This window comes from Alligator mississippiensis, chromosome 7 (assembly GCF_030867095.1).
Source record: "Alligator mississippiensis isolate rAllMis1 chromosome 7, rAllMis1, whole genome shotgun sequence".
In the NCBI taxonomy this organism is placed as follows: domain Eukaryota; kingdom Metazoa; phylum Chordata; order Crocodylia; family Alligatoridae; genus Alligator; species Alligator mississippiensis.
The window spans coordinates 50,783,963-50,798,303 of record NC_081830.1 but is presented as its reverse complement, the minus strand read 5'-3'; the positions used below and the strand labels follow the sequence as shown (position 1 = coordinate 50,798,303).

Below are 14,341 nucleotides of genomic sequence, written 5' to 3'. Positions count from 1 at the left end.
ATGTATAAATAATAATACATTAGTATACTTTAAATAAAAACTTAATATATTTTCCAGAGATTATTATATTAGAAATAGAATAATAAAAGCTGCTTGGATGTTTTCTCATTTCACTCCATAGAGAACACAATTATGGCACAGACATGATAATTTATACTCTATTTTAGATTTTTCTCCATGTGAGTTAACAATTAAGACTGAATTAAACCCTAAAGTGCATGTTTTAGTCTTGCTTACAAAATTTATCTTGGAATCAAGTTCTGAAACTTTGGAAATTTATGTTATCTATGTAAAAGTCCACCTCTTTACAAAAATCTCAAAGTGTTTGCCTCTGTAACATCCTGCAGTGATTTAATTATGCAGTGTGTGAAAAACATAGTTTTACTAGTTCCTAATTTTGCACTTCTTAAATTTCACAGAACATCTTCTTCCTATTATGAAACAGGAAGAAAATAGGGCTGTGCGAAATTTCACTGGCTGTTTTGTTTCAACGCTGTTTCGACTCATTTCGAGCTCCAAACAGCAAAATCGAAACTAAAGGCTTTGAAACAGCCCCAAAATGAAATAAGGGAGTCAAAACATTTTGAAAGTTTCAAAACGTTTCGAGTTTCAAAGCTGGGCTTGCCTGCAGCTAAAGAGAAACTGAGGCAAGGGGAGGGGCAGCGAAAAGGACTGCTCTGATATTGACATGTGCTGGCCAGTGACTGTGATCCTTTCCTGAGGTCCCTTCCAATCCCAGTGCTCTGGGGGAAGGACGAAAAAACAGCATAAAAACCACTATTTGAACTGAGCTTTCTCTGTGCCTTCACACCTATAAGTGACAGGAGTTTTGCTCTGAACAGTTTGAGGTGTAGTTTCCCAGAAACACCTGCAACTATCTCCTTGAAAGCTGGCAGGCTTCATGGCTTCATCAAGGGCTACAATGCCTACAGTTTTTATCCTGCCACACCTTAACATACACACGTGACACGAGTTTTGCTTTCAACGCTTAAGTGAAGGTGTTTCTGGGAAACTGCATCTCAATCTCCTTGTACCCTGGCAGGCTTCGTGGCCTCATAAGGGGCTACCATCCCTGCAAGTTTCATCTGAATCAGGCAAGAAATGACAAAGTTATAGGCAGTTTCATGCTTCCCCATTATAGCCTATGGGCAAAACGTCAAAACAGCAAAAAACAGTTTTGATGAAACAAAATGGAATAGTGCTTTTGAAACTAAACGAAACAAAACACTGTCCTGTAGAAATGGCAAAACAGAAGTCGAAATGGTACTGTTCCACACAGCCCTAGAAGAAAAGAAACACCAAATCCAATTTCTATAATTTATTTGACACATTTCTGTGATATCCATCCTTATTCCTCTCCTGTCTAATGTAAATAAATCCAATCTCATCTCTCTGTTAAATTTCCCATAACCCTAATCCTTCTCGTCACATTTCTCAGAACCATTTGTAATTCTAATTTTTTTAAACAGGGTGGCCAATACACAACAAAGCTGTACCATTGATCATAACAGCATTATTTTTCCTTATTATTTTTCATTTTGTTCCTTACACATCCTAACATCTCATTTGCTTTCACGACCACAGTTGCAGAAAGAGTTGGATATTACTATTAAACAGTAAACAAAGGAAACAAAAACAAAAAATCCTGTTTTCTTCATAAATACTTGTTACCACCATTTAAAGGAGTCTGAAGCTACTCATTTCTGCCAAACACATGCATGCTGTATTTACCACTATTCAAATAAATCCCCATTTGCTAAATTAAAAAAAAAAAAACAACAACAAAAAACTGTGCGTTGTAAAGGTATAACTCTAGCTAAAGGCTAATTCGGTGAGTTGGCACTGAAAGCAAAATATGGATTCCAGTGGCTGTATTACTAGCAATAATGCCTGAGAACTCAGCTCATCTTTCAGAATTTATGGGGCCTATAGGGCTAAAAAGATACTTGAAAATATACCGTTCTCTTATAAACTAAGCGGCAGTGGAGCCATGTACCATTCGGGACGGGATGAGCCCGGCTGGAGTGGCAGCGGCTCAGCTGCATTTTCCCCCTGCCTGCATCAGTCAGTCCCAAACAATACATAGCTCCGCCGCCGCTTCTGCTGGCTGGTGCCGACCTGGCTGGCTTCCTCCCGTCCCCAGCAGCACGTGGGAATCCGGCTTCAGCTGCATGCTGCTCTGGATGGGTCAGACCCACCTGGGTCGGCACCAGCCAGCAGAGGCGGCGGCAGAGCCATGTGCCACTCGGGACTGACTGGCACAGGTAGAGGGAAAGTGCAGCTGAACCCCTGCTGCTTCGGCCGGGCTCATCCTGCCCTGAGCAGCACATGGCTACTCCTCTTCCCACACGCACCGCATTGGCAACATCAAGCTGATGCGGTACGTGTGGGAACCCTGCCCCTTCCTCAGCCCTTCAGCAGCCATTAGGAATCTGCTGAGGGGCTGGGGGAGGGACAAGGGGTGCAAATGAAAGTAAACAGTGTTTACTTTCCTTTCCTGTCACAGCACTGCAGGCCTCAGAAAATGCCTTGGCGGGCTGCATGGCGCCCCGCGGGCCGTATGTTGGACAAGCCTGGTCTAGAGTACACTGAAGTGTAGACATAGCCTAGCAGAACTTGTTTTTGCAAGCAGATGGGTAAAAATGAATCCCTCTGTAAAACTTATGAAAATTGTGTAGCACACTGATAAAACCGTACTTCATTGGCACTAGATGCCCCAGAGTGTGCTAATGTTTCTGGCATTCGTTTTGGATGGAAGATCTATATATGTTATTTCACACTGGTGAAATGTAACTAGGCAATCCCATACTTTTACTGATAAAACCTTTTATCAAACATAGCATCATTTATTCTCTCTGGTCTCCTTTCAGGAAAATCTTTTAAGCTCTATGAAAAGATTCCCGAGATGATATCCAGGCTGTACTGAAGTCAAAGGAAATTGTTTTTATTAACTTTTAATTAGTTCAGGATTTCATGCTTGCTGTATTGTAATTTCAAATGATAAAATCCAATTTACATTTCAGAAGCAGTATAAGGGCTGCAGTTTTGTTCTTCAAAAATTTGGACTGTTTATTTGTATGGTACAAAATAACGAACAGCAACCCAAAAATGTCATTCTCACAGCCCAAATTCATTTCTTGGTCACGAACAGAATTACAGTAAAAGTTCCGTTAACCGGCACCTTGCAAGCCGGCATGCTGGCTTGTAAGGTGAAGTGAAACCGAAAGTGCTCACCGTGGGTGGCACTTCCTGTTTCTCCGAGCCCCCACGGCCCGGGGCAAAGCAGCTTGAGCTGCTGAGCCCCAACAGCCCAGGGGCATAACAGGCTGTGCGGAGCCCGCCTCCCGCTCCTGCAGGGCCTGTGGGGGGGGGGGGGGGCGGTAAAGCCCTGGATGCGGCGGGAGAAGTGGCTGCTCAATTAACCAGCATATTTTGTAATCCAGCATCCCCCTTTCCCAGGGGATGCCGGATAGCAGAGCTTTTACTGTAGTTAAATGAACTTTCCTTTAATTTTTATTACAAAATATTACTTAAAATTACAGCCTATTTATTTTTTCCAATTAAATTTGTTTTCCACTAAATTTGCATCTATCCTCAAGACTTACAAGTATAAAAAAAATAAAGATTGGACTGCTCTCCTATTGACATTTGAAGATGTTAGCATTAGATAAATATATAGTTGTTTAAATAATCACAAGTAAAGAATAACTATTAATGGATTAATGTCAGAGAGGTCAAGTGGGGCTCCAGCAGTGTCTGTTACGAGCCCATGGCAGTAACCACTGGATTTATGACCCATATACCTTGTTCTGGGCAGACCCAAAACCATCAGACTGACCATGACCTTTCCATTTGATAGTAGGTGAATTTTACTGATACACAGTGACAGCAGGTAATAATGCAAACACTTCTATACCTACCAGTCCTAGAGCTGTCGTCAGAGGAAAGGTGCATCTAGCCAGTACGCAAGCTTCACCATGAGGTTCTCCCTTGAATATCAGATGTCAGTAGCCTGGAGGCCGAGGCCTACTCCCTCCCAGTGGGGCAGGTGAGACAGGCTGGTGGTATGCCCTCTGTCCATAGCGGCCTCAGGTTCCCCTCTCCGAGACCCTTTGCTGCTCTGAACTCCCTTCTTTTGTATTCTTTCCCCCTCTGAATGACTCTTCATCTCTGGCCATTGCCAACTGGCCTCTGTGATGGTCATACTGTCCATGTTCTGTCCTATCAGCATAAACCTAACACATGCACACATCTGAATTTAGGCTTTACCAGTATCCTCCTAATTTGGTCCATTTCCCCAAATCTGGAAATCTCAAGGGCTCTGCAACTGGGCACTGACCTGATACCACCTTATTTCACACTATGGAACACTGTGTTGCGTCTTTAATTTCACAGCCCATGTGTCTGTTTGCTACTTGCCTGTATCGGAAACAGCAGGACTTGATGAAACTGTCATAAACAGGCCCTGGAACATTATTCTAATGCATTTCTACTTTACCTATAAGCCAATTTCCAAAAACAAACCTCTAAATGCCAGTTTTCTAGCTATCAATGGCCATTTGATATTTTGATCCTTTTGATTAATGTCTTGAATCCAGAGATACAGTGTAAATTACATAATGGAGATTATTAAAAAAACTGAGAGGGGATATAGGATGGAATTAAAATTAAAAGTCATCTTGATAAAAATGAAGAACTGAGATAGGAAAAACAAATGAAATTCAAAGACAAATTTATACCAGGAACAAAAAAACAAATGCAAAAACTTCAGAAGAGAGATTCATAGATGTTAGGGTCGGAAGGGACCTCAATACATCATCCAGTCCGACCCCCTGCATAGGCAGGAAAGAGTGCTGGGTCTAGATGACCCCAGCTAGATGCATATCCAACCGTCTCTTGAAGACCCCCAGGGTAGGGGAGAGCACCACCTCCCTTGGGAGCCCGTTCCAGACCTCGGCTACTCTAACTGTGAAGAAGTTCTTCCTAATGTCCAGTCTAAATCTGCTCTCTGCTAGCTTGTGACCATTATTTCTTGTAACCCCCGGGGACGCCTTGGTGAATAAAACCTCACCAATTCCCTTCTGTGCCCCCGTGATGAACTTATAGGCAGCCACAAGGTCGCCTCTCAACCTTCTCTTGCGGAGGCTGAAAAGGTCCAGGTTCTCTAGTCTCTCCTCGTAGGGCTTGGTCTGCAAACCCTTAACCATACGAGTTGCCCTTCTCTGCACCCTCTCCAGGTTATCCGCATCCCTCTTGAAGTGCGGTGCCCAGAATTGCACACAGTACTCCAACTGAGGTCTGACCAGTGCCCAATAGAGGAGAAGTATCACCTCTTTGGATCTATTCGTCACGCATCTGCTGATGCACAATAAAGTGCCATTAGCTTTTCTGATGGCTTCGTCACACTGCCGGCTCATGTTCATCTTGGAGTCCACTAGGACTCCAAGATCCCTTTCCACTTCTGTGCCACCCAGCAGGTCATTTCCTAGGCAGTAGGTGTGCTGGACATTTTTCCTCCCTAGGTGCAGCACTTTGCATTTCTCCTTGTTGAATTGCATTCTGTTCTTTTCTGCCCACTTGTCCAACCTATCCAGGTCTGCTTGCGGCTGTTCCCTGCCCTCCGGCATGTCCACTTCTCCCCATAGCTTTGTGTCTTCCACAAACTTGGACAGAGTACACTTCACTCCCTCATCCAAGTCGCTGATGAAGACAGTAAAGAGTATCGGTCCAAGGACCGAGCCTTGCGGGACCCCCCACTGCCCACACCCTTCCAGGTCAAAACCGACCCATCTACCACGACCCTCTGGGTGCGACCCTCTGGCCAATTCGCCACCCACCAGACTGTATAGTCATCCAAGCCACAGCCTCTTAACTTGTTCACCAGTATGGGGTGGGATACCGTATCAAAGGCCTTCCTGAAGTCTAAGTATACAACATCCACCCCTACTCCTGAGTCCAGGCGTTTCGTAACCTGGTCATAAAAAGAGACTAGATTAGTCAGGCACGATCTGCCTGCTACGAACCCGTGCTGGTTTCCCTTCAGCATAATTTTTCCTGCTGGGCTCTCACAAATGTGAGCCTTGATAATTTTTTCAAAGACTTTGCCAAGGATGGAGGTGAGACTGACTGGCCTATAGTTGCCCGGGTCCTCCTTCCTCCCCTTCTTGAAAATGGGGACCACATTGGCCCTTTTCCAGTCCTCCAGGACTTGGCCCATGCGCCACGAGCGTTCAAATATTCCTGCCAGTGGCTGTGCAATGATGTCGGCCAGTGCCTTCAGTACCCTCAGATGGAGCTCATCCAGGCCTGCCAACTTAAAGGCATCCAGTTCTTCCAAGTGACTCTGCACCATCTCAGGGTCTACGCATGGTAGTCTGGCGCCTGGCTGCTGCCTCGCTACAACCCCAGTGATAGACTTGTCGTGCCCCTCGCTTAGAAACACTGAGGCAAAGAACTCGTTGAGTTCAGCCTTATCCCCCCTGTCCGTCACCAATTGCTTCTGCCCATTTAGTAGGGGTCCTATTCCTCCCTGGGCCTTCCTTTTACTCCCTATATATCTAAAAAAAAATTTCTTGTTATCCTTTACTTGGGATGCCATCCTCAGCTCCATGGTACCTTTGGCCCGTCTAACTGCCTCCCTACAAGAGCGAGCAGAAGAGGTATATTCATCTTTGGTAATCTCTCCCCGTTTCCACTTTTTATGTGCTCCCCCTTTTGGCCCGTAGGCTGCCCTGGATTTCTCTGGTCAGCCAAGGAAGCCTCCTGGCCCCTTTCCCTCTTTTTCCTCGCATTGGGATCGTCTTCCTCTGTGCCCGAAAGATCATTTCCTTAAGGCACAGCCACCCTTCCTGGCTCCCATCTCTTCAAAACTCCTACTCTGCAGTGCGTCCTTGACTAATCGCCTGAGTTCATCGAAATCAGCTTTCCTAAAGTCTAGTACTTTCACCCTACTAGTTACCTTACCCACTTGACGTCTTATGAAGAATTCTATTATTAGGTGATCACTGTCCCCCAGATGGCTACCGCTCTGTAGGTCCCCTACAATGTCATCCCCCATTGCCAATACCAGATCCAGTAAGGCATTCCCCCTAGTGGGACTGTGTACCTGCTGTGTCAGGTGGAGGTCCTGTACACAGGTTAAAGTCCCACCGTTCACGCAGGTTTCTGCTGTCTGCGTCTTCTAGCAGATGTCTGGGTAGTTTAGGTCCCCCATGACTACCGCCTCCTTAGCTTTTATCGTCTCCGAGAGCTGCCTCAGGAGCCCCAAATCCAGTTCTTCCCCTTGGTGTGGGGGTCTGTAGCAGACCCCTACCACCAAATCCCTTTCTCCTTGCCCCCCATGTAACCTAACCCACAATCCTTCTACTTCCTCATCCTTTGATTCTGTCTTGATGAGGATCGATGTATATTGCTCATTGACATAGAGCGCAACCCCTCCCCCTTTCTTCCCCACCCTGTCCTTTCTGTACAGAAAGAGATACCCAAGTTGGCAGTAATACTGATAAAAAGGATCCAAAATTTCTGTTGCATCTCAAATACAACATGAGTCAGTAATGTGATCCTGATGCAAAAAAAAAAAGCACGTGCACTCTAGGGCTGTATTAACAGAAGCATTGTATGCAAGACATGGAACTATAGGACAATGCAACATTCTGCTTAGGATGACTGTGGAATCTCTGTCAAGATGGTGGTGGTGTTTTTCAAGAGGCTGGACAGATGTAACAGGGATGGTTCAGGAATAGCAAATTATGCATCTATGGAAGGGCTTGGACCCTTGATCTGCCTTCTAATTCTGATTCAGACAGATACGGAAAAAAGCCAATATAAAGCACTGCCAAGTGCAAAAAAACTACACAAAAGGGAGAAAATATCCGCATTTGCTAATGTATTTCATTTATATTCCCCTTGGGTATTTGAAATTGTAGAATCTTTCAGACTATATGATTTCCAAGCTGAGTTCTCAGCAGTAGCATAATACTCAATATTTCTTCAATTATCAGGAATATCTAGGGTATAGTTTGTAGCCATGTTGGTCTTAGGACATAGGCAGACAAGGATCTTTGGGTGAATATGATATCTTTTATTAGATCAACTTAAATAGTTAGGGGAAAAAATTGTCAAGTTTTCAGGTTTAAAAACCCTTAGTCAGGCTGAGGATGTCTCTGCAGTTGGTGTGTGCTCTTCCTAGATGGAATGAAAAGTAAAGAAGCCATAGGCTAGGCTGGTATGCATGTAAGATAGACAGTCAGTGAAGATGTAAATTGAGGAGTCAGTGGGTGAGAGACAGGCTTGATAGGGGGAGAAGAGGGATGAATGTAGCAGTTACACAGTGGAGAGGTACTTGGGGAGTCAGATGTTAGGCAGGTTATAATGTGTCATAAATCCAATGTCTATATTTAGTCCATGATTTTTTGTATCCAGGAGGTTGATGAAGTGAATTTCACAGGCTCATCTCTGAGAAGTGTTTTGTAAGCTTCCTTTGAGGATTAGAACTGAGAGAGAGCGGTTTTTCTTGTAAGAAATGTGCCCCCCCACAGGTAATTGGGTATTCTTGTCTTTGCTATATTTCCGGTGTGCATTCATTCTGGTGCGCAGTTGTTGTTTGGTCTCTCCTATGTATTTTCCAACCAGGCATTTGGTGCATTGGATAAGATATATTACTGTCATGGGATGGGGTCCTCGGGGATGGCTATGACGCCCCTAGGGCTCCATGACCATGCCAATCTTGCCCAACGGGCACCCTTTTTCTCTCCTCCCATGTCTTGATGTACTTATAATAAATAGGGAGGCTGCCCTCGAGTGTGTACTTGGACACGGTCATGATGGACTACACTGAACCCTGTGGGTTCTGCTCCAAAATGGATGCCTCATGGGACACCCTCAGCCTTATGGGCTAGATGTGTAGCTCCAAACCACCCCTTTACCATGCCCCAAGCCTCACAGATGGCATTCACACCTTGTCTCTCTCTGTGCCCCCCTGGCGCTGGGCTCTCTGCAGCCTTTGTTGCTGCACTCTCTCTAGCGCTGGGGTCTGCTCACCCCTTGTCGCTGTGCTCTCTCCGGCACTGGGGTCCCCACACCGTAGTGGACCCTCAATGAGGCCTCCTCCTTCCCCAATAGCCTCAGCCCAATCCACCGGTAAAACAGCAACCTAGATATGAGCCCCCAAGCTACAACATAATATAAACAGTTCATGGTGTGTTCTGTCCCTTTAAAATGTCAAGCTTCCCCCCCAGCACTAAGTGCCTTGTAAGCCAGGGTACCTGTTGAGCTCTTGGAGCCCCATTAGCCTTAAGTGCAGCACATCAGGCAGCCACAGTGTCTCTGGGCGATTCCTTCCTCGAGGCTCCTTCCCCTTTGGCTGCTGAAAGAGAACTAACTCCTGTTGGTCTCAGCCCTGGGGTTTGTATGTGCCCAGGGCCCTGCCTTCTTCCAGTCCGCTGACCGGGTACAGGTGCAGGCTAATTCACTCGTTCTGGAGGTGCAGCTGTAAGATCCAGGAATGGTTCTGTTGTGGGGTATAGTAATTATGGGGGAGGTGGAGATGTGTTGGCAGGTTTTGCATTTCTTGTCATGGCATGGTCTGGATCCATTTGGTGTGTTCTTGGCCTGAGGAAGTTTGCTTCTGGTGATGTTAGCAAGGTTCGGTGCTTGTTTGAAGGATAGGATGGGTGGTTCTAGGAAGATCACTTGAAGAATTGGGTGTCTTTCTAGTATGGGTTGCAATTGTTTGAGGATTTTCCAAATGGATTCGAGGGAGGGATGATAATGTCATAACCAGCGGTGTACAATTTGTGGGGGGGTTTCCTTCTGTACCGCAGCAATTCTTCACACGGTATCTGGGTGGCTCTTTCAAACATGTGATCTCTCTCTCTGGAGGAGTGTCCTTGTTGGGTGAAAGCCTTTTTAAGATTGGTGAGGTGGCATTCTCCTCAGTGCATCCCATGTGTTCCCCTCACTGCAAATTCGATGGTATCTTAGGGCTTGGCTGTATATCACAGCTTTCTTGGTGTGTTTAGGGTGATTACTGGTTCTGTACAGATATGCATGTTGTCCTGTGGGTTTTCTGTATAATGTGGTCTGTATTTTACCATTCTGGATACTGATCATCGTGTCTAAAAAGGAGATGTTGGTGCTGGAGTATTCAAGGGATATCTGTGCACTCAAACAGCAAATCAGAAGAGGGACCAACTTCTACTGGAGCAGTTGTACTTCAAAAAAGGAGACTAACTCATCACGCCACCACTTGCAAAAGTGAAATGACCCCTGGCAGACAGTTGGGTCCAATGCACAGGTGACACTGGATTCTATTCTTGCATCTGCTGCTCACTGAGCAAATGACCCTAGGCAAATTATTTCTTAAGAAGTGATAATCAGTTCCCCAACAGAAGTAATGCTTACCAAACTCTATAAGTAGTATAAGATGAGTGGAAAAAGAGCACTGTATTAATAAAAGTAAAGAATTACTTACAAATTTCCAGACTGTTTCATTAAAGTAGTACAATAATATCTTTACCAAAAACTAGATGCTAAAGAATAAATTATATGAATGTAAAATGATCAAAAAGACACCAAGATCCAATAGTACAGGAGTTCTCAAACTGTGGGTCATGACACCCCGGAGGGTCATGAGCAATTTAAAAGGGGGCCACAACCTTCCCAGGGGGTACGCATGGTGGCACAGGGAAGCAGTGCACAGCAGCGGCAGAGTGGTGGATGACAGCAGCAGCTGCCACGTGTGAGGTTCCCATTCCCCGCTGCTACCATCCAGGGCTCAGGGTCGTGGTATCACAAAGTTTGAGAGCCCTTACAATAGTAAATCTGTTCAAGGGGGTCAGTATCTTGGAATATAAGTAAAAGACATTGTTTTACACATTTTCCGTCAGCGCAACACTTGAAGAATAAGACAATTCTTAGAACAGGGCAATTCTTAGAATATATACTCTACAGAGTTGTGACCAAAATATAGCTCATGGGCCAGATCCAGCCCACAGAGCCATCATCCAGCCTGCAGGGCTCTCCATGGGTCTGAGAATTTGGAAGCAGGGGAGCAGTGGCAGCGTTAATTGTTATTAATCCCAAAGCTGCAGCAATTAATGCTACTGCCACTAATCCTGATGTCATGTTTCCTGACCTGTGGGGAGCCCCATGCCTAAATAACAACTCTGCTCTGCATGACAGATGTGACCCATAGGACTGACCTCCCCCAAGAAGGGTGAAAATCTCACTCCCAAAAAAGGATGCAAATCAATTCCTACTCTACTAATAAGCTTTACAGTCAAAACACTCAGCTAATTTAAAGTGGGAGTCCAGCTAAACAAATGATAAAAAATGAGCAAATCACATGGTAAAATTTTAGGGTCTAAAGTTTTGTTTGCTAAATATTTTATCAAACATTTAGACAACACATAACATTTTTTATCCTGAGATGAAAAGCCTAAGGATTTGAAAGCAAACTGATGCAATAATGCTACCATGTGGAACAAAAGAGTACAGCATTAAATGTAGCACTATCTAAAAACAGTCATCTCAAGCTTAACTAAAATTACACAATTCATTCAAGGCTCATAGAAAAGGAAATTGAAGTAGGTCAATTTCTCAAGTTTTCAGTCTCCTAATACCTTCATGATACTTACTTTCATAGACTAACTTACATGCTACTAGTTATGCTATTAGCAACCCCCCCAAAAAAAATGGCAAACAAAATGTTAAACCATATTCAGAAGTGTTTTTGCATACATGCTAAACTTGTTTTCATTTCTTTACAGTCAAATGAAATCGGAAGTTCCACATTAAGAGAAATTTTATGCACCTGTTCTTTATGAAGACACAATTTTGTACAGCATTTCCCTCTTACTGGACTATTATCACCAGGAGTGACTAGGAAGTTTAAATCACCAGCTGGAGTTCCTCAGCAGAGGAAATTTAAATAAAAACTATTATTTATCCACTAACATTTGTATATGACATGGGGAACATATCTACGTGTGTTTTAAATATATGTATTAATATATTACAAATTTTATCTATTTAATACATCCTTATTAGCACTCAAAATATTTTTTTTTTTCAAGTGAGGAACCTGTTATACCTCCCTTAAAACTAATCTTTATATACCTTTCTACTCTTCCTGGAAATCCTACACAACATGTAGGATCAGAACATGATGCCGATATGTGCTTGCCTGATGACATCACATTTGACATTAACTCCAGTGGAGCACACATCAGGAAAGGGGGTGCAGTGTTTAATATTTTTTCCAAAGTCATATTACAGTTAAAATAAATGTAAAACACTGAAAGAAACATGACTTGACTTATCTCTCCATGCAGCAACATATTTGCTATGTCCACCAAAACAACAGTAATCATTAGAAACCTGGATTTAAGAAATTACCAGGGTGGATAAAATTCAACAATTTAAAAGAAGTAAAAATCTGATTTTTTTTTAAATTTAATCGCATTCTTTGATTTTTTTGTTAAGATGCTTTTTAAAAAAAAAAATCTATATAAGGACAGTTATAATTTAAAATATGTTAAAGATCAAAGATATCATCATGGAATAGGGATTACAGGCAGTCCTCGACTTGCAACTGAGTTAAGACAAACAGCATTTACGACATTAGTAAACTGACACCCTGTTTCAAGGTTCCAATGCAGGTTTCACCTTTAGGAGGCTTGACACAGCTGCATCCAGTTGCTAAGTCTGCTGGGTGGGGGGGGAGGGGAGAGGAGGGAAGGGACATGAGGAGGGCAGATCAACACCCCACAGCAAGGGAGGGATTGTAGCTGGGGCAAGCTCCCAGCTGGGGTAGAGGGACGTGGGGAGGGGGTGGGGCAGCTCCTGCCGCTGTGTGCCACAGGTCCGGGAGAGCATGGGGAGGGGGTGGAGCGCGTGCCCCAGATCTGCACAGAGCACGCAGATCAAGGGCTGCGCTCCAGGCAGAAGAAGCAAGGGCTCTGCCCTTCTGCCACTCTCCCAGCCAGGATGGGGGGGCACGGGACAGAACCACTGCACTGCCTCAGAAAAGCAGCATGCAGCAGCAGAAACTGCCCCGGCCTCACTGGGTTTTGCTGCCAGCACTTCTGGTTTCACTCGCTGACCGGCCGCCGGAGGACCCCCTCTCCCCACACTCGACAGACCACTGAGGCATAGGCTGTGGAATGGGGTGGGCCATCCAGGCCATGGCCTGACCAACTTTTAACACGTTAATTCAGCTAGCTATACAATTTTAAAAAATTGCTACACGTTTTTAACCAACATGACAATTGCGCATTTGTGGGTTATATAAATTAACATGCTAAAAGTTGGTCAGGCCATGGCCCGGGTGGCCCACTCCATTTTGGGGCCTATGCACCCAGGGACTCCCCACTTCTCAACCAGCCGCTAGGGGTACACTGACCAAAAAAAAGGTTGAAACATGCCCCTCTTCCCCTCCGCCGAGTTAAATGAATAGAGGATTGCTGGGAGTAGAACAGACCTGGCCAAAGAGGAGGACTAAGGGGATAACTGCAAGGAGGGAAGGGCAGAAGAAACAAAATAGAAACCTTTGGAGCAGAATATTCCAGAAGCCTTGAGGGATAAGTTTCCAAGTACAGCCTTTCTGCTGATTTGAGATCTAGCGAGGGAATAGTATGGTAGGTTTTCCCTTCTATCATGGCAGCAGGCTTGCCAGGCCATAAGAGAGACCCTATTTGGGAATATTTTAATGAAGTTCCTCTACCTGTGGGTAAGACAGGCATGCGTGCAAAATGGAAACAGTGCAATAAAGAAATGCAAGGCCTGGTTGCCTGAATGAAACATCATGAAAAGCACTCCTTCTCAGGAAGAAGAGACTTTGGAGATGATGAATAGAACAATGATTAAAATTGAGGCTTCCTGACCAGTAATTTAAATTTTGACTTAAATCAATTTGATTTGAATCAAATCCACCCTGGAAACTACGAAGTCCTGCTGTACAGAAATATCCTCTTACTCAGAGACATTCAAGATGTACTTGTAGAGTAAATGACTATTTGTTAAGAATCCATAGTTCACCTTCTATAAGACTTCATTAAAAACAAAGTCCTTGCAATTCATATCTGTTATCTCAAACCTACAGCCCTTTGCAAGCAAAACTCTCAGTAAACTTCACCATGTATCATAAGACCCATTCATTTATGCTTTACCGACAAAGCATCCAATAAAGGCACCATTTCTGGTTGGTATGTATGTCCACATATTACACAGACTATGAAAATTTACAGGAGTAAAATTGTTCACTGACTTTAAAGATCCAATACAACATCTAAACTCATTCCCCATACTTTTCCTTCTCTATCTCAAGATTTTTACCAAATAA

The 14,341-nt window shown here is 44.2% G+C and overlaps 1 protein-coding gene across 3 annotated transcripts in view; it reads right to left on the bottom strand.

Annotated features, from left to right (window-relative positions):
• ACSL3 (acyl-CoA synthetase long chain family member 3) overlaps positions 1 to 14,341 on the bottom strand; it is a 140,564-nt gene that overhangs the window by 76,301 nt on the left and 49,922 nt on the right. The window lies entirely within an intron of this gene.